The sequence below is a fragment of the Haplochromis burtoni genome, unplaced genomic scaffold (assembly GCF_018398535.1).
Source record: "Haplochromis burtoni strain Fernald_Lab_line unplaced genomic scaffold, NCSU_Asbu1 Contig_259, whole genome shotgun sequence".
NCBI classification, from domain to species: domain Eukaryota; kingdom Metazoa; phylum Chordata; class Actinopteri; order Cichliformes; family Cichlidae; genus Haplochromis; species Haplochromis burtoni.
In genome coordinates, this window is record NW_024582620.1 from 169,454 (window position 1) to 189,351 (window position 19,898).

The following is a 19,898-nucleotide window of genomic DNA, read 5'->3' on the forward strand; positions in this document are numbered from 1 at the left end:
GAATAGAAGGAAAACACAAAGACTGCTTTTGTCAAAATGACCTTGACATTACAGGTTGTTCATACTTTTTCAGTCATGTGAGTGGTGTAGAAACCTGGAGAGCAAAACGAGTTTCAACAAGCCAACAAGAAACACTATAAAGCTAAAGCACAGGCCAATTTCAATTTGAAAAAACAAAGCTATATAAAATGTGAACACATTCCCATCACCAAAACAGGCCCTGCGTCAATATCACTCTGGCAACATCCATGTAGATCTCATCCTGTATCCCTCCCATTACACTATTGCCCTAATAAAAGCATGCAAAAATTACATTTATAGTTATTTGCCGATCATAGTGCTGCTGTTTTGTGGGGGAAGGACAAGAAATGCTTCAATCAGACCAGGGTGGCTTTTGATTAGCTAACTTTAGCTAGCTACCTGGGTTTTTAGTTTTGGCAGGATTGTTGTGATGAGGGTGTTCTAACCAAAAAATGTTTAGATTTGGTTTAAGTCCGTGCAATATTATATGATATAAATGTAATCAAAACGAATACAAAATGTCAGTTTGCAATATCTCATCACTGATAGTGAGGTTGGAGTGCAGAAAGGGAAAGATGTGTGCACATTAATAGACATAACCTACCCTACACTTGACTAGCAGCTGTGAACAAAATGAGGAGCAAATAAACCTGTCAAAAACAGCTGAAAAGAGCCCTTTTTGCACTCCAGGTGTGCGTTCCCGTGAGTATGTGACATCAGGGAAAAACCCCGAGTCAGCTGCATTTCCACAATGATAAGCACTTCTGATTAGCTGTTTATTTCAAACTACAGAACCATCAGAAAGCAGCTATGCATTATGATTTCTAATTAGTAACAAACACAGCAACAATGCCACACACACAACATAAGCATAATTTACCGTCACTGACTTGGTTACATGGATAGGGAAGAGGGGGGTAAGGAACAGAAAAGGGGCAGAGGCAACAGAGGGGGTTCGGGGCTCAGGATTTAATTTCCGCTTTGCACTGTGAGATAAGTCAAGCTTAATGAGCTGACAGAGAGAGATGGGGGGGATCGGAGGAGCTATGAGAGCTCGGCCTCAGAGAACAAGGGAGTGAAGAGGAAGAGCGAGGAAGGCCAAGAATGGAGGAGGGTAAATGATTGTGGAACTTGGGGGTATCTTGCCAATTCTTTCAGGCCTGATATGTGATGAGAAGGAGAAGTGATGAAGAAGACAGAGGTAGAAATCTTTTGTCTCTTTGTGCCCTTGTGTGTATATGTACTTGTATTACTCCACAGTATGGAGACAAAATAGCAACTCTAAATATCATAAATTTGAAAATTTTAGTGCTAATACTGGGTTTGGGTAAAGGCTAAGCTTAGGAAAGTAGGGGCAGGTTTTAAGATATTTCTCCAGATAATGAACGTGTCAGTGTAATGTCCCCCGAAGTGACGAAGCCCAAATAAGTGAGCTCATGCAGGTGAGATCCTGAATTTCTGAGTGTAGAAAGCCCGTGTTTTTAAGGAGGTATTGAATGATTTAAACGTTTGGTATTCTCCTGTGTATGTGTGAGTGCCCGTCTGTGTCTGTGTGTGTGTTTGTGTGTCCATAGAGACTCTGAGATGAACACTACTGATTCATCTTATGCTGACAGTAGCTTCAGGACTTTTTGCTGAAAGCAGCTTATTTTACTGTGTGTGTGTGTGTGTGTTGTGTGTGTGTTGTTGTGTGTGTGTTTGTGTTGTGTGTTGTTTCTTTGTGTGTGTGTGTGTGTGTGTTTTTCCTTTTTGTGAATATGTTGTGTTTCAGAGGATATCTAGAGTTATTTTATTGTAGATAATTCGATTTGTAATATTAATTGAACTTCATATACTAATTTTACACAGGGGAGAATGCTATAGAGAAATGCTCGATGTGAAGTAAGTGAATTAAAACCAAACACAACAACTAACTTGGGACGCTTTGTTTTTCCTGTTTTCTTAATGAATGTGTCTGTTTGTGTGACTGTTTCCACTCAGCTGCCTGTTCCAAGCAATCCTGGCCTGGGGCTAAATTAGTTGTTCCTTCTCTGCAATTACAACTTTCCTGCATTTTATTAAAAAACGACTGACTGCGGTGCTGGTTGAAAATCATAGCAATGTGAATTTAACAGGTCTTTAGGCGAGAGGTTGACAGCTGCATGGAATAATAGAATAGTGTTGCCTTGAAAGCGGCTGAAAGCACTCTTGGGCTTGAAAAAGCTGTCCCAGTGCTGTTTGTGTGCGCTGACACTAGGAGCTCTCCTTGGTACTGAAGGCACCGTGCGCTCCATTTGCTTCCACTCGCAGCCCTTTCTTTTTTAAGACAACTGCTGAGCTGTATTGACATCGCCTGACATTATTGCAAGGTGCCAATAAATCCTCCCTTTATTAGACCTCGTGTATTGATCCATGTTTTTTCCTCTTTTCAGATCTCTAACTCTCTCTGCCCATTTCGGCTTAATCCTTGCAATTTTTTTTCTCCTGCTTTTGCCTTCTTCATCATTTGGAGCAAAATGTCAAGCTCTATATCTGTCGCAACTCTGGGAGCTGCATAGAAGGAGAAGGGGCTGTCCGATGGAGGAGGGGGAGGGGAGGCATGCCATGACCTGCTTTTCTGGGGCTTAATGTGAGAGATTTGCTTAAATGCCAGCAAGGCTTTGATGCTGGTATATATGGGACGGAGGCAAAGGGAATGATTTTTACGTTTTTACTATTATCAAGGTCCGAAAAATATTCACATAATTATTGCTTAGCATGCATCGACAGTACTTTGAACCCCTTTGAAAGCATATGCTTGAGAGTTGATGCCTTTCCTTTGTGTTGCTTGATGCTGATATGCTGTTGCATGCACACATGGGCACATATCTAAAACTGCTAAAACAGGTGGGAGATAAGCTTGAATGATTTGGTGTGTGTGTGTGTGTGTGTGTGTGTGTGTGTGTGTGTGTCGTGTGTGTGTGTGTGTGTGTGTGTGTGTGTGTGTGTGTGTGTGTGTGTGTGTGTGTGTGTGATGCACCTGTTCCCTCGAGATGTGGCTCATGGATGTATGATGTGTATGTGCATCTGTGTGAGACTGTGAGTGTGATGTTAATCAGACTGTGACACTAAGACAGAGTCCTGCAGGGAAAAGCTTGTTGTGTCTGGAGTTCTCCACAGGACACCCCTTCACAAACCTAAAGCGCACGCAGACACAAAAACGTGCGCACACACACGTGCATAATACACACAGTGGGTTTTTTTTTGTCTTTGTCTTTGTTTTCCCATTTTCTCCTCAAGCCTGTGTACTTAGCTGATGAAAAACTTTGGGGTCTTATAGCAATTCAAACTCACATCAGTTAAACTGACAAACAGAGAGTGTCTGCTAAGTCTTAACGCATATGCATCAAAATAACAATCTTAAGAAAAGAAGAGCTGCAAATAATGGCTCCTATGTCTTTTTCTTCTTCTTTTCCCTCTTTCCACTGCTTCTTTTTCTTCTTGTTCGCTTTAGGGGTGAATCAGTGAATCATCTCCTTCCCTCTCACACTATCCCCTGCATCCTCTTCTGCCGTAAAAACCTGCATGTCCTCTTTCACTGCATCCATGAATCTTCAAGCGGTCTTCCGCTTTTCTTCTTGCCAAATGGCTCCATACTCAGCATCCTTTGTCCAGTATATCCACGATCCCTCTTGGCTCCTATGTCTTTCGCTTCTTCTTTTTCCTCTTTCCACTGCTTCTCCTTCTTCTTGTTCGCTTTAGGGATCAACAGTGAATCATCTGCCTCCCTCTCACACTATCCCCTGCATCCTCTTCTGCCACAAAAACCTGGATGTCCTCCTTCACTGCATCCATGAATCTTCAAGCGGTCTTCCTCTTTTCTTCATTCCAAACAACGCCAATATTCAACTTCCGTCGTATATGCACGATCCCTTTGTGTACATATCCAAACCATCTGAGCCTTGGCTCTCTATATTTGTCTCCATACCACTATTGAGCTATCCCTCTGATATACTCGTTTGTAATTATGTCCATTCTGGTCACTTCAACAAACTCCTGTGTACGTAAATTAAAGTGGGAAAGCGGAGGAGTAAGCGGGATGCAGCACAGCATGTTATAGGAGAGCAGCATCATTCGCCACCTTTCCTCACATGAACCACAGCTGTCTGTGGTTTCACACAGTTATACACACTCACACACCCTCACAAAGCCCAGAAGGGCTTTTGTCAAATCGTCACCTCGACTTACACATGTTCTAACTGGTAAAGTCACTCACACACTAACGCCCGATTCTAACACTTACACATCATACATTTTTCTTCACGCTCACACAAGCATGAATACATTGACAATACTCCAGCTGTACAAATACAGATGAACACACACACTTTGGCCTCTGGGCTGTAATTTGTCTTCCGTTATCCATTAGAGCAGTTGGATGGAGCAGTGGGGAGAGACTGGAAAATGGCAAACAACAGTGAGGAAGTTGTAAAGAGATATAGTTTCTTGCAGCATGGAAAATGTGGCACATAAAGAAAATATCAGTGGGATATCTGTGTGAAGGATATTTACTATCTTCAGCATAACTTTAAAAAAACCCCAAAAAACAACTCTGTGTAATCCCCTGTGTAAACGCGAGTGGTAACAGACAGCATATCCTAAGGCTGCAAAGGCCAGTGAACCCTTGGCATTTGCATTATTAGATGTCTGCTTGTATCTTCTTTGCAGCTGTCAGGGTCATGGCTATAGAGGTTACTGACATTTCTGGCTGTCCAGTTAGCCTCGACCTCACATGCTTTTTATTTTTTTCCCTTTTCTCTCTCTTTCTTTTTTCACATAAGCACACACGTATGGTAGGGAATGATTTTGTATTCCAGATAAGATATCTGTTTAATGGAGATAATCCACTTTTGAACTGCTGGACATCTCTTTGATTTCTGTCTTTAACACAAATGTTACACACATGATACACGTTACCGGATTAATTACGAAAGTGAGCACATATACAGTTGCTTTTAAGGAGTCAAAATACCAGGCATACTCACATCATCAACAGCTGACATCGTTGTCATCAAAGCCACTACCAGCATGGATTCTCACTCTGGAGAGCAGTGCATGGCAGGATAAGGTCACCCTGTTCTGAGAACTGGCTGCTTCATTTCCCAGAGTGCTGCTTGAGTGACTGCTTCAGTGGTTGTGTGTGTGTGTGAGTGTGTGTGTGTGTGTGTGTGCTTGTGTCTGTGTGTGTTAGAAGTAGAGTGAGTGATGTCAGGGCCCTGAGCGGACAGCCTTTTTTCAGCTGCTGTTAATCACACTCATCTCTGACAGAAGCCCAGTGTTCAGGCCTTTACTCTGCTCTCTGTCTTCTTCATATACTTCTTCATGTACTCTTTCTTGATTCCAGAACGTAAAGAGTTTCTCTTCTAAATGTAAAAAGATACTGTGCTGCTTCTTCTTAAGGAACTACTACTTGTTGACTTGACAGACTCATAGAGCATCTGCCCAAACAACATGTGGTACTGGAACAAAGACGAACAGCTACAGTTATCACATATGTTAAAGGAGACTCTGTAACAGTGAGCACGAGCAAAAATATAACGTTTCATAGGATTGCTGTAGCACAGCGATTCTCTCACAGCAATGGGCAGCAGCACAAGTAAAGCTGATAAAATGCGATGGCTGACCTTCTCAATAGTTAGTGCATTTTAGACACACATTCATCCACAGGCAGTTAATACGCCCACAGTCCCCAAATAGCTACATGCCTAAATTTAATTTCTCTTGTGCACTCATTCCTGAGAGGGAAATGAACATTGTCTACTTCTGATAGAATGGAAAGGTCACAGTAGCATCTGGTCTCAAAATAGTTTTCAGATATTTTGTCCCTTTTCTAACAAAGTTGCGCAGATTACTTTGGGGGCTAACAAAACACTTTCTGTAAACTTCACCATCACCCCTCCTGCCTCCTTATTCAGCTCCAGCCTCCAGCCTCTCTTCAGTGCCAGATGGTATAGACCATCACTGTTAACAGGCAGAGATGGGAAGAAGAGAAGAATAGTGAGAAGGGGATAGCCTGCCGGGCTATCCATTTATTATTAATTTTGAGTAATAGAGGCTTGTATGGCTGCATACATTATTGAGGCCAGGTCCTTCTGAGGGCAGTTAAACTGAAGTGATGCTCGGCTTAATGGATTGGGACACAGTCAGGCTGAAAGTGCATTTACAAAGTAGCTGATGTAAAGTTAACACCTGTTTACACTTGGCTGCAGATGAGGAGAATTTAAAAACTTTTAAATTACTTTGCAGTGGTAGAGTTCAAAGACATGATGAAACAAGCTGGCCGTTTAGGGTTTGGTACTGTTCACTTACTAAAGCTGTGGAGGGATTAAACGATGACGCGAGGTAACTTTAAGTAAATTCTGTTTTCAAGGTACGTCAACATTATTACTTATGTCAGGCTTATACCTTTGGTAGTTGTGATGAGAATGTGCATGGGTCAGCGTGATGTCAATTTTGCCATTTGGCATTTATTTATTTATTTTTTTAAAGGTATGCAAACGTCTGGCTGGTCACTATATCGCAAGAGCACTAGCTGTATAGACTTCCTTCATGCAAACTCCAACCAGATAAGTGGTGCAAATGTGTGCATTGGGTGCTTCTGCAAGAGTGGACAATCCCTGCCCCTGACATTGAATTAAATATTTCTTGGACTGCACTGAAAAGGATCCATGTTTGGCAATCAGCACTTAACTCTAACCACTCAAACTCCTACTTCAGCATCATATGAAGTACTTATTTCTGGGAGTGCATTCTAAACCTTTCTTGTACACGAGGCTATAATAAATATCTGCCATACTTACAGTGTGATAAAATCTGTCTACTGCTTATATTGTGTGGTCTTAATATTGCTGCAGATATCTGCCTACCTTTCACCGGAGGGATCTAATCTGATATTAGTATTGTTTTCTGGCCTGCATTAGCATGCACTGTCGGCTTCCCTTGTGCTTCTTGTGTAGGTGTATAAAAACATGACACTGATAAAGAGAATCTGATATGAAGGATGTCGAGAATCTTAATGTGTTTGCTGTTGCATAAGTAATCTCAGATTTCATCTGTATTGGCTGACTTCTCATGGGCACGCACATTTACAGTGCATACATGCACAGCTGTTGTAGTGTGGAGAAGCCTGGATGTGGGTTTGAGTGGGAGGAGAGTCGGGTGATCCTCTCAGCTCTGTGGCAGGTCCTGTCATTGGAAAGAACAGTATCATTCTGCATTTACATTGATCCTTATTAGGCCTGGAGATTAAACTCTAAGCAAGTGTGAACTAGCTCGGGCTGCAGCGCCTTGAAGTTTTCACTGTACCGCTCTTACATAGACCTCAGCTCCCACACACACACACTCACTCAACACTCTTGCTGTCATGCTTTGGCGTTAATCTGGGACACAGTCACCAGGAGATGTTTCTCTGTCTAAACCTTTTTTTTAAAAATTAATTTTCTAATTCACGCTCCTTGTGATAAATGTGGCAGACAGGAGTTGTTTCTCTTTAATTCAGTTTTTAAAAATAATTAGTTTTTAATCAGCAGAGGTTGCCTTTAGGGCGATCGTGGCTCAAGAGTTGGGTGTTCGTCTTGCCGGTTCGAGCCCCGGCTCCGACAGTCCCGGTCGTTGTGTCCTTGGGCAAGACACTTCACCCGTTGCCTACTGGTGGTGGTCAGAGGGCCCGGTGGCGCCAGTGTCCGGCAGCCTCGCCTCTGTCAGTGCGCCCCAGGGCGGCTGTGACTACACTGTAGCTTGCCATCACCAGTGCGTGAATGTGTGTGTGAATGGGTGGATGATTGTGTATAGTGTAAAGCGCTTTGGGGTCCTTAGGACCAAGTAAAGCGCTATACAAATACAGACCATTTACCTTTAGAAAATTATTTTTTTGTGTTACGCACGCATTTTTTTTTTCTTTCAGTTAAAGCCAGAATTGCTACTGTTACGATTCATTTCATCGTTACTTATATCCTATAGCACCGCAGCCTCCAATCAAAACAGTCTTTGTTTCAGAGGGGAGGCAGGTAGATCTGAGTATGGTGAGATAGAAGGAGGTCTCCTGGGTAACAGGACAGGTCATGCCATGTTGTCATGTTGTACAGTTTCCAATTATATTATGGGCTGTTTGTTTCCCAATCTTGAGTTGCTGGTGTCACCCTGGCAACTAGCCAGTGATGCAAAGTGCAGGACTGCAACATCCAAGCCACCTGTTTATGTGTGTGACTTGTGTTTGTGTGAGAGTCACAAGAAGACTAACATGAACGCAAAACATAGTGAAGGTGGAGAAAGGATACAATCACATATAACCATATCTTTGGCAGGGATTGACTCCCCCCCCCCCCCACTTGGAGTAATCCAAACCTTCATATCAGCATACGTATCTTTTTACATATGAGCTCATATCATATTGAATGTAACATTTTCCAGCATATGAATTGACCCGTGCTGTGTAAGCACAGAGACACATTAACACATGTGCCTTTAATGTTTGTGTGTTTATTATAATGTCTTATCTGTTCCTCTCTCAGAAAGCCTCTTCTGTACCAGTGATGTGAGCTTTATATATTTTCCTCCCCAGGGGGGACAAGAAACTGCGATCACATGGTAGACGTATACACACGTCGACTTACATCACATGAAGAGGCATAGAGAGAAGGGGAAAAAAGGATAAAGAGAGATATTGAATATCCTTTTCTGGGCGTCTCATGTTGTGTATTCTTCAGAGAGCAGAGATGGGTATCAGGGTGTGTTTCTCCTCTGACATGGACGAAGAGCCGCAGAGCACAGACCAGAGCACAGATAGGAAGGAAGGACTTAAGGAGGGAGGGAGAATTATGAGGGCAGGGAAGGAGGGTAGGAAAAGAGGGAGCAAGGCGAGGGAGAGTGTTCAGGAGATACAGATCAGGACCTGGAAGCAGTTCTCCTGTGTCCTGTCATAGATGAAATGCGAGGTGATAAGAAGAAAAAAGACAGAGGACAGAGAGACGAGGGCATGAAAATGGAGGGGTGAGGAAAGGGCAACACAAGGCATTTTACTACTTGTTCTCAAACGGAGCAGCAGGTGAAGAGATCAATACAGGAGAAAAATGTCAGAGTCACTGCAGTATATTATGCAGAACAAGAAAGTTCAGCAGGAACTCAAATGGTTCAGATGTTCTCTTTCTGTAGCTCTACATTTTAGAGCAACTTATATGTAACTGCAATGTGAAAGCACAATTTAAGTGCCTCATTTAGTACAACATTAGCGCATGCAGGGTATATACAGTATACAAGTCACTTTGTTAGGTATACCAGTTTCACTGCCCGTTAATGCAAATATCTAATCAGCCAATCATATGGAAGCAACTCAGTGCATTTAGGCCTCTACATAGGAGATGATGTTCAAACCAAGCACCAGAATGAAGAAGAATGGTGATTTACGTTACTTTGAATGTGACATGGCTGGCCCGAGTATTTCAGAAAATGCTGATCTGCTGAAATTCTTTCACACAAGCATTTCTGGGGTTTACAGAGGCTGATCCGAAAATGAGAAAATATTCTTTGTCACATATGCTTCCATGTGACAAAGTGAGAATAATAATTTGTCTCACTAAATCAATAGCAGTTCTGAAACTGAAAGGGGGTCCAACCTGGCACTACCAAGGTGTACATATAATGTTCTTCCTGTACCCCCCCCATTTTTGCACATGTCGAGGAGCGTGTCAGGCTACATTTCACTGTGTGTTATACTTGTATAACTATGCATGTGACAAATAAAGAACCTTGAACCTTGAACAAGTGGGTTTGGGTTTATTTACACTTACCTGAAGCATTGGACATTTGGGATTCCACCTTTCCATGCATCCAATTCTGTTACTGCAGTAGCGTTAGGTAAGTGTATGAGTAGAAACAACTTCTGAATTAAAAATGTTAGTGGCAGTAGAATTTAGACAAAAGAGGTTTAAATATAATCAAGTCAATGTAAAATCACTAAACCCTGACAAATACTTTCTAAGTCCTTGTAAGGTTCTTATAGAAATATTACACCCAGCTTTAAACGATACTCTAAATGAACACCGTGCAGTGGATTCTTTTCTTTTACTGTTTCAGTAATGGCATTTCCACCCAGCATGTTGCTTGTCTTTAACACATAGTCAGCCAAAAACCTATCAAGTTTACTCAAGTGTATCCTGTTTATTTTGTTGATGCAAAAACCTCTTTATAACCTTGATGGATAAATCAAGTAGCTTTTAACAGCTTATTTCTGTTATTTTGCCATTTGTCTGTTGAGTTTATTGGGCTTTAAAATTAAATTTGTGCTGTTTTTGTAACACACAGTCTATAACAACATTTGCCCTTAATTATCACTTCTCATACAAAGGACAATGTGATTAGTTCTTCTAGGGACACACTGCACTTTAACACTGTAAATAAGGTAATTTGCAGAGTGCAGAAGAGACACACAATTCCTGAAGTCCCCTTTGGTTTCCATGCTGATAACAGGCATTTTGGAGTTTGCAGCTTTCAGTCAAAAAATAGTCCGGCACAAAACACATCGTAAAACAAATGTTTTCACTATACTTTAGGATTTTGTATCATTTTTAGGTGATCGCTTTGTATAGAGTTGGGCTAACTGTCTGCTTGTTCCCTGTGCATTCATAGGAAGAGTATTAATCAAAGAATGGGAATAGTTGTTCCCAAAACGATTCTGCTTTTCCTTTATTCCATTGTCCGGGTGAGGATTTCTTTCCTGAAATGGTTTAATCCTTTGTGTCCAGAGGCCAATATGTCTCTTTGTTAACTGAAACTTTACCTTTTTGAAAAGAGCTAAACGTGAAATGTATTGCAGAGCAATATACTGCTTTACTGGCTTTGTTTTTCAAAGCACTTTAATTTAATAGTGGCCACAGACTGTCCCAGCATTACAAAGAGTCTATATTTGGTGAGCTTTGAGCTCCTTAAATGTGTTACTGTGTCAGTTTCCCTTCACACAGAATGCGTATGTATATTCAACTCCTATTATTAGAAGAGGACATTCTCAGCTGGCTGTATTTACAATAGAGGTGTTGAATATTGAATTTCACTTTAAACAAGGAGCTTGAAAATACTGCTTTACCCTGCATGGAAACACATGCTCACACGAAGAATCAGCAATGCTGGGTATCACCCTGCCTTCTCATTGCTGTTATTCCCATCCTGTTGCCCAGGAGACCAGTGGCATGTAGCTGCAGGTGGGTGTTGATGCCTTCCTGCCTCCCACTGGAGTTCAAGGTCTGCAGATCACATGCTGACATCAAACAAAGGATTTGTTCTAAAGACCATACGTCTTTCTTGGCTAATCTCTACATTAATCTTTATCATGAAGTCTTTTTTTTTTTTTTTTTTTTTTTTTTTTTTTTTTTTTTTTTTTTTTTTACAGTATGACATTGTTCGTCTCTCTCACCTTTTTTCTCTGTCTTCCCCTCCGTCGCTCCCCTCTGTGAGTACCATTATGTTACTAAGCAAAAGTCTCGTATCAGTATGTTCATTGGCGGAGCTCATCTTTGGCTGGTATTACATAACGGCTCCCCTCTCATCTCAGTGCAGATCGTAAGATAAATAGCAGTTAAGCAGAAGCAGAAAACTTTTCACTGAGTTCACCACTCTTATTTGCTTACATCTCCTCTAGCACATCGGCATGTTGCTTGAAAAGGGCAATAGATAAAGAAGCAGCAGGGGAAAAAAATACATCTAAATTCACTCACTGCTCTAAGCAGATCTTTTTTTAAATGGAGCTCAGATATGTCAAAGGGATTGGCTTAGTGAATGCATAAGCTTCTACTTCCTTTTATTGCCCTTTATTCCTAATGTTGGATAAATATGTATTTTACATAGTGGACTAGATCGAGATAAAGTTCAGAAGGGGGGTGGTGAAAACATTCTTGGACCACAATAGTTGTCAAGGTACTTTAGTTTGCAGGAGCTTCCCTCGTCTACCTATGGAGGGAACAGTTGCTGTTGCATGCACTGTGACACTGCTGATTCATAGGTTTTTTGTTGCCAGGATGTTTGAACTGCTCCCCTCAGGCAGGAGGCTCCGGTCCATTCGCACCAGAACCTCTCGCCATAAGAACAGTTTCTTCCCCTCTGCTGTTGGACACATGAACAATAACCATATGACTGTTCCCACCACTAACACATGACCCTACGCTGTGTCACTGCATCATTCCATGTTTGGCACTGATCACCACCTGCACTCATGTATATATCTTTCTACGTAGCACTCTTAATTCTTATTCTCATGTATATATCTCATGTATAGCTCATGCACATATCTTTCTACGTAGCACTTTTAATTCTTATTCCTACTTTTATTTTTTCATGTCTATTTAAGTGCTATTTATGACACTATGTTTGCACTGAAGCACCGCAGCAATTTCCTAATGTTGTAAACCTGCTCAACATTTGGCAATAAACCCCTTTCTGATTCTGATTCTGATTCTGATCTGTCAGATTGTGATCTGTCTCTGGTTTTGCTCACATAGAGAGGGACAGAGAGGGTACAGAAAAGCAGTAAAAAGACCTTCTCATTTAATAGTTTTTCTTTTCTTTTTTTTTATGTCTATTTACATTGTAGATTCTCACTGAAGACATCAAAACTGATGATTCCACATTAAACTAAAAGTGTGAAATAACTCAAAACATGTTTTATATTTTAGATTCTAAAATAACAGCCACCTTTTTGCTTTGTACACTCCTGGCATTCTCTCAATGAGCTTTGCAAGGTAGTCACCTGAAATTTTTTTTTCAACAGTCTTGAAGAAGTTCCCAGAGATGCTGAGCACTTGTTGGTCCTTTTGCCTTCACTCTGCGGCCCATCTCATCCCAAACCATCTCGATTGGGTTTAGGTCAGGTGACTGTGGAGACCAGGCCATCTGGCGCAGCACTCCAGCACTCTCCTTCTTGGTCAAATAGCCCTTACACAGCCTGGAGGTGTGTTTTGGATCCTTGTACTGTTGAAAAATAAATTATGGTCCAACTAAACGCAAACCAGATGGGATGGCATGTCGCTGTAGGATGCTGTGGTAGTCATCTTGGTTCAGTGTACCAACAGTGTCACCAGCAAAGCACCCCCACACCATCACACCACCTCCTCCATGCTTCGTGGTGGGAACCATGCATATAAAGACTATCCGTTCACCCTTAGAGGCGGATAGAACCAAAGATCTCAAATTTGGACTCATAAGACCAAAGCACAGATTTCCACTGGTCTAATGTCCATTCTTAGTGTTTCTTGGCCCAAACAAATCTCTTCTGCTTGTTTCTTTTCCTTAGCAGTGGTTTCTTAGCAGCTATTTGACCAACTGATGGTCCCAACCCCATTAAGAAGGCAAGAAATCCCACAAATAGAATAGAATAGAATAATCCTTTAATTGTCCCACAAGGGGAAATTTGGTATGAACCCTGACAACCCTGACAAGGCACAAGGCACAAAGCAGTCAACAAAGCAAAGGTTGGCTTCTTTTAGGAATCTAAAATTAAAGACACATTTAGTATTTTATACATTTTTTTTCTTTGCTACATAATGGGGCAGGGATAGCTCAGTAGGTAGAGTGGTGGCCCCATGATCGGAAGGTCAGGGGTTTAATTCCCCTGAACAGCTACCCTAAGGTAACCCTGAGCAAGGTACCATCCCTACACACTGCTCTGCAGGCGCCCAATGGCTGCCTACTGCTTCACTGAGTGAATGGGTTAAATGCAGAGAGGAATTTCCCCACGGGGATCAATAAAGCACACTTTCTTTCTTTCTTCTTAATTCCAGATATCTTGCTTCGTATATTTGATTTCTTCAGTATGTATCTACAATGTAAAAAGTAGTAAAAATAAAGAAAACCCATTAAATGAGAAGGTGTGTCCAAACTTTTGACTGTTTATATCTATCTATCTAGATATATAGCTATATAGATATACATACATACATTTTACTGTTCAGATTTTAGGTTGTTTGATCTGCTGTGTGGAGCAAGCTTTTGTCTGATAGCTGCTTCTTATCTGTAAAACCATAATTTTGCTAATCTGTTGTGTCTTTCCCTGTGCTGCAGAAGATGCATGCATACATTCGCACCCTCCTCCATCCTTCTTTCCCCCCCTTTTCCCGTCCTTGCAGGAGCCTTTGAAAAGTAATGGGTGTACACAGAGTACGCTATTGATTTAGTCTTGCTGTGCTCAGGGAAAAAGTGAGCTTTATTTTCTCCAAAATACAAACCAAAGAGGAAAACATTGGCCATGTTATAGAGGGCTTTTCACATTCAATTTCTGTCTGTTTTCTTTTTCTTCCCCTTTTGCTGTTTTGTCCTTCTCTTTGTTCCGCCTGTCTTTCTTGTCAGTCTTCCTTTTGTTTATGAATTTTCTTTCTCAATTCATGTCTCTCTCTCGCTGAGCTTCAGCTGTCTATTTACTGCGCGTTTTGTATGTTAGACACCAGGTAGTGCCCAACACTGACCTAACACACCCACATACTGCATGCTACTCCTGCATCTGTAGCTGCCTTTGTGACCTAAACTTGAGTGAAACACACATCTGCACAGAATGGAAACACAGGCACATACACTACACATGTAGCAGGGCTGTGTTGTGGTGTGTTGTGCGCCTTGGGCAGTCCTTCAAGCTACTGATAGAGGTTTAAGACAAGTGGCTGCTCTTTCATGTTACCGAGACAGTGTGCAACCACCCATACTAAACGTTTGGATACAGAAGGGGTGGATGCATGGTCAGGTTGAAATCGAATGGATAAACTGATCAATAAATTGATGTGTAGGCATACACAGGCTTGAACACAAAAAGAAAGCCTTACCAACTTTATAAATAAATCACTTGCTGCTGTGGGACTAACCACAAAACCACAGTGATCAAATAAACAGCCTTCTTTCAAATTAATGGATCGGATCGGAAGAGATACTGAGACAGGTTTTTACATATCTTGGTGTCATCTGTTATGTGGTCTTTCTCTTTAATCCAGGGACTGGATGATTATGAAGTGTGCCCCTCTTAGAATTGAACTCGCTTTCACTGCAACGTGTCATCAATAAATTGTTTGTGAATAAATAAATGAATAAATATGAACCACAATATGTTGTGCAAGACAGTATTCTTTGTTAAGAATTTCCTCCTCTATCGGCAGCCACCAGCGTCATCACCCTGATTAAGTTGCATAAGAGAAAAGAGAAAATTTGGCCTCATTTACATCCCCTGGGAAAGAACAAGTGTGGAGAGGGAGCTGAGGGAGGGAACGAGGAGAGAGCGATGTAGAAAACAAGGTGTCCTTGCGATCACATTGCAGTTTTTCTTTAAGTGTTTGTCATTTGATTGCTCAGCGGTGGAAAGGCTTTTAGAGCATATGAGGAGCAAATTAAGAAAAAGGGAAGAAGCTGGAGAACTAGAACTCTATAAATAGTGTTTGTGTTTGCGTGTGTTATCCCTGCAGCCTCATTGCAGCAATATTGAGTTTGAACCTCAGATTATGCAAAAGGGATTTAACCTGTGACATCAGCCCAGGGTGCAGCTTATACATAAGGTGGTAGTCCACATGGCTGGTGTTTTTGCTATTTGTTATTTTTACCTTGGTTATGTGTCAATTTTAAAAAGTAAGAGCTTGCATTCTTTTGGCATGTGCAAACAAATACAGAACTGTGTATTATTTGAAATGTATTCTTATCCCTTTAGGAGATATGACTTGTCACCCTCTCCATTGGTGTTGTTTACTCCCCCCTACTTGGCTACATGGGGGAGAAGTGTAGCCCTGTCACTGTGTCCCTGCAGACATCAGCAGCTTAGCTGTCATGGAAGTTTCTTAGCTACTTGAAGCTGTGGACCCATTCACACAAATGGGGAACGAGCCAAAGAAGAAACTTGAATTGAATATAAGAAATATTTCTTGAATATGAAATAAGGACACAGTGTTAGAGTTTATATTTACGCGTATGCACCTTTCATGTTAATCCTTTAATTACTTAACACTGCGCAGAACTCGTTCTGCCTTTTGGTTTTGTAGCTGTGACTGCTCATGTTAACACAATACCCCGTGTTCTTGTTGCAATAAGTGTAACGTGTATGACTTGTGTCCGTGGATTGTAAAGGGTGTGCTGAGGCTACTCCAGCAATGACAACATTTCTTATGTTTACTGTCTAAGAGAATAAGCCAGATAAAATCAACAGGAGTAATCTCAATATCTGCTTGAAAGCCTGAAATTTAGCACAAAATAACCCCCCATCCGCCCCATCCCACAATCTAGTACATGAAGTCAGAGAGTGTTAACTATTAACCAGGCAGGGGAATGAAGGCTACGGTTGACTTTCATTACAGGGAAATGTAGGATTCAGCATTTTTGGATCTCCACCAGTGCTCGGTAACAACACAGTGTTATATTTTCCACACACGTGAATATGCAAGGGCCTGCCTGGGCCAGACAAAAGTCTACCTAAACAAAGGTGAATGCAGACATCTGCATTTTGTCCAGTGTGTTGTTGTAACACTGTATAGAAGTCACAAACTCTCCATGTTTTCTCCATGTAGACTCAAAATGGACTATAAAATAGTATAAGAAGAACTGCTCATCTGTTGTGTCTGCAGCTGTCAGAATAACCAAGCCTGTACCTTTTTTTTTTTTTTTTTCCTTTTCTAAAATGTTCACCAACATCCTGGGATTCTAGTTACAGTGAGTGATGCTGTGTTTTCTCGGTATTTAGGGATATCGGACAGTCACATTCCAGACCAGTATCTAAAATGACAACACTAAACTATATCAAATAAATTGAACAGTATAAGAATAAAGAATCAGTTTCTGAGAGAATTCCCTAAAGGCACGTAAGTTAAGGATCAACCCTGTTGAAGCAGAACAAGCCAATTGCCTTAAGTTACATTTAATATTCAGTAAATCTATTTAATATCCCCATATTGTGCAGCTTGCACTTGTGTTGCGCTTATTGGTTATATAGTTTCTTGAGCAAATAAAGATGAAATGTAGTACATTCGACTATAACCCACCCCACTACATTTATGAAATGACGCTATTTAAGTTGATGGGAGAGAGTTAGTCTGGCTGCATTAGGTATGAGTGCATTAATGTCATGGAAATACTTAAACACACTAAAATATAAACACTAAACATGTGCTTATATTTTATACCCATGCAGAAATACTAAAGAGTCAGGATGCATTTCTTTCCTTTACATTTATGGACATGTCCACAGCTTAAAGACTGCTGCAACCAAGTGTAGATTTCCAATCACCTCATTGTCTAATGAGATGCTGATGGAAGCGGGCATGCTGAGTATATTAAGAGACCGTAAGAATTCCAAGCTGCAGTTAACATCAGAGGGTGCAAGTGTGTTGGCTTATGCTGGCTTGACTTGCAGTACCACACTATTTTATGCTACTGCTTTGATTAACAATGGATGACTCTGCTTTGTTCTTTTCTATCTCTCTCTGTCACTCTATCGCTCATCCTTCTTGTTTTTGAGTAAACTCAGTGTAGATATGTGAGAGGAAGAAAGATGGGAGCTGAGACTGAAAATATAGAAATATCGAGAGGGAAAGATGAGGAGAAGGAGAAAGTTGGGTGGCAGAGTAACAGGTGAGTGACAGGAATGATGGGGACAGGAAATGGGGTGGTGGGGGTGGGGGGGGACAGATAGATAAAAGAATTTGGTCCATTTCTTGCTTGTATAAATGTTTGAATTTCAAAGGTGCTACTGCTGATGTGGTGAACACTACACCCCCACCCCTGCTCCTTCTCTTAGCCAATCATCGCACCACACTGCTGTATTTGGGTCATGGCAACATGTTGCTACTGTCTCCACTGGCAGATACAATGTGCTGTAATCTCCAAAAAATAGGTTGGGAGAAAAGTGAGGAAACTGGAAGAAGAGAAGAGCCTTCTTAAAAAATTGAACCTCCTCTCCTATGATTTTCTTGTAAACACAGTATCATTTTTTGCTGTTATTTCCCTTTTCTTTCTTTATCTGAGAAATTAACAGTTTTCCCAGTTTGCCACAGGATTCCCATTCTCCCATCCCATCTCTGGCCTTTGCTCACTTTTATTCACAAGATGTGAATAAAGTGTCATCAATGAAATCTTCACAAAAACCACATGTTTAAAATGAATCTAAAAATCGCTGGTGTTTAACGGAGACTGAGCCATTGATTTTCCTACTGCTCACAAACCCTGCTGATATTTAATGGATGGTCCATCGGGAGAAAGAATTAGAGATGGAGGCAGTGAGAAAGATCAAGTAGAGGGGAAAAAGGCAGACGAGAAAGAAAGACAGAGTTCACAACACACCTAGAAAGAATTTCATGTCCCTGTGTGACTAAATTGATTGTTGCTGCTCGTACATCCTTAAATTAATCAAATTGTTGTAGTTTGGTGACGGTGGCCACTGTGCTCCTTCATCTGCACCTTCCCTTGTAATTATTTTGGTCCTAGGACAATGCTTGCACTTCTGAGCTGACCCCAAATCACGTTAGTGTACCCTATATGATTTATTTGTGTTTATTCATCTTGTCCTTTAAATTACTACTTACTGTATGGTTGGTATTTTAGAGGGCTCCTCTTCCTGTGGATGTCAGTTGATAGGGTAGATGGCGTTCATGTAGTTAATGCCAGCTTGCAAATCTGTAGCAAAAAAGCAAACAGCTATGTAGCCACACAAGAGCCAAATGTAAAGACTGACTGAGCAGTCATAACCAACACAGTAGAAGTGATTATGTGTTTGTTAAACAAATGCACATAGACACAGTCTGCATAATTGTGTTTCTGAGACTAAAACGAACGCTGTATTTTCAAAATAAAAGTACAGAGCAAAACTTCCGAGATTCATGCATAGAAACATGAATTTGTATTTTATTTGGAGTTCTGAAACTTGATTATGTAACAAAGGTTTTTATTCTTTTTGTATCAATAAAATGCTGGTGTGGTTTGTGTGGTTTAAGCTAACAAGATAAAATCAGTTATTTTGGGTTTGTTTTCACAACCGCTGTGAGTGGTATGCATTTTTGCCAAATCTCAGCAACACGGTGCTTAAAGAAGCAAATTCACAATTCATTTCTGCATGTTAACTGGCAGTGCCTCATTTTGCAACCTTTTGAAACACAAAAATCATGAATCAACCAGACTGACACAATGTAAAACTCCACCAAACTTTTCGTTATCTGTGCACTCTGCTGGTTTTTGGATACTCATAAATATGAATAAGGTTATGAGTCACACAGAGTTCAAACTTGTGTGTGTGTGTGTGTGTGTGTGTTCTTCCTGGGGATGTTGTGTGTTGAGGTAGAAAATGTTTCCCTGAAGGCTCCTTCATGCAGTTTATTACACATCAGTCCCGTAACAACTATAATCTCTCTTCCTCTCTCTCTCCCTGTCTGTCAGTCTGTCTATCCTTCTCCCTTCCCTCTTCACTACATCTCCTTCTGTTCACTAGTTCTTGTTGCCCCCTTACTCTCAGCACTCACAATCCCTCTCCTCTCTGTATGTTGATTTTCTCTGAGCATCCTCCCTCACCCACCCATCTTGCTCTCTCTCTGGTAGCGGATGTGGGATGTTGGGACCGCTCCACAATTTTCTCTGCATCATTGCTATCTGGTGGCAGCGATAATGATGGCTGGAGCGAGGGATGGAGGGGTAGAGAGAGGGAAGAGGTGAGATGGAGTGCTCATCCACAACAGCTGCCAGTGACTGCATTAAGCAGCCTATGTATGTTGCAAAGGGTCTGACGAGGGACATTGTCATCTACCCTCTGTTGCTTTGCTCTTCCTTACACACATAGAGTATAGATGAGAGTTTGTGAATGTGTTTTTACACGCTTGTGTAGAAAAGTACCCTGGACTCAATGCTGCACACAAGAATGTGTAAAGGTG

General features: G+C 41.2%; 1 protein-coding gene across 6 annotated transcripts in view; it reads left to right on the forward strand.

Annotated features, from left to right (window-relative positions):
* brsk2a (BR serine/threonine kinase 2a) overlaps positions 1-19,898 on the forward strand; it is a 170,536-nt gene that overhangs the window by 37,036 nt on the left and 113,602 nt on the right. The window lies entirely within an intron of this gene.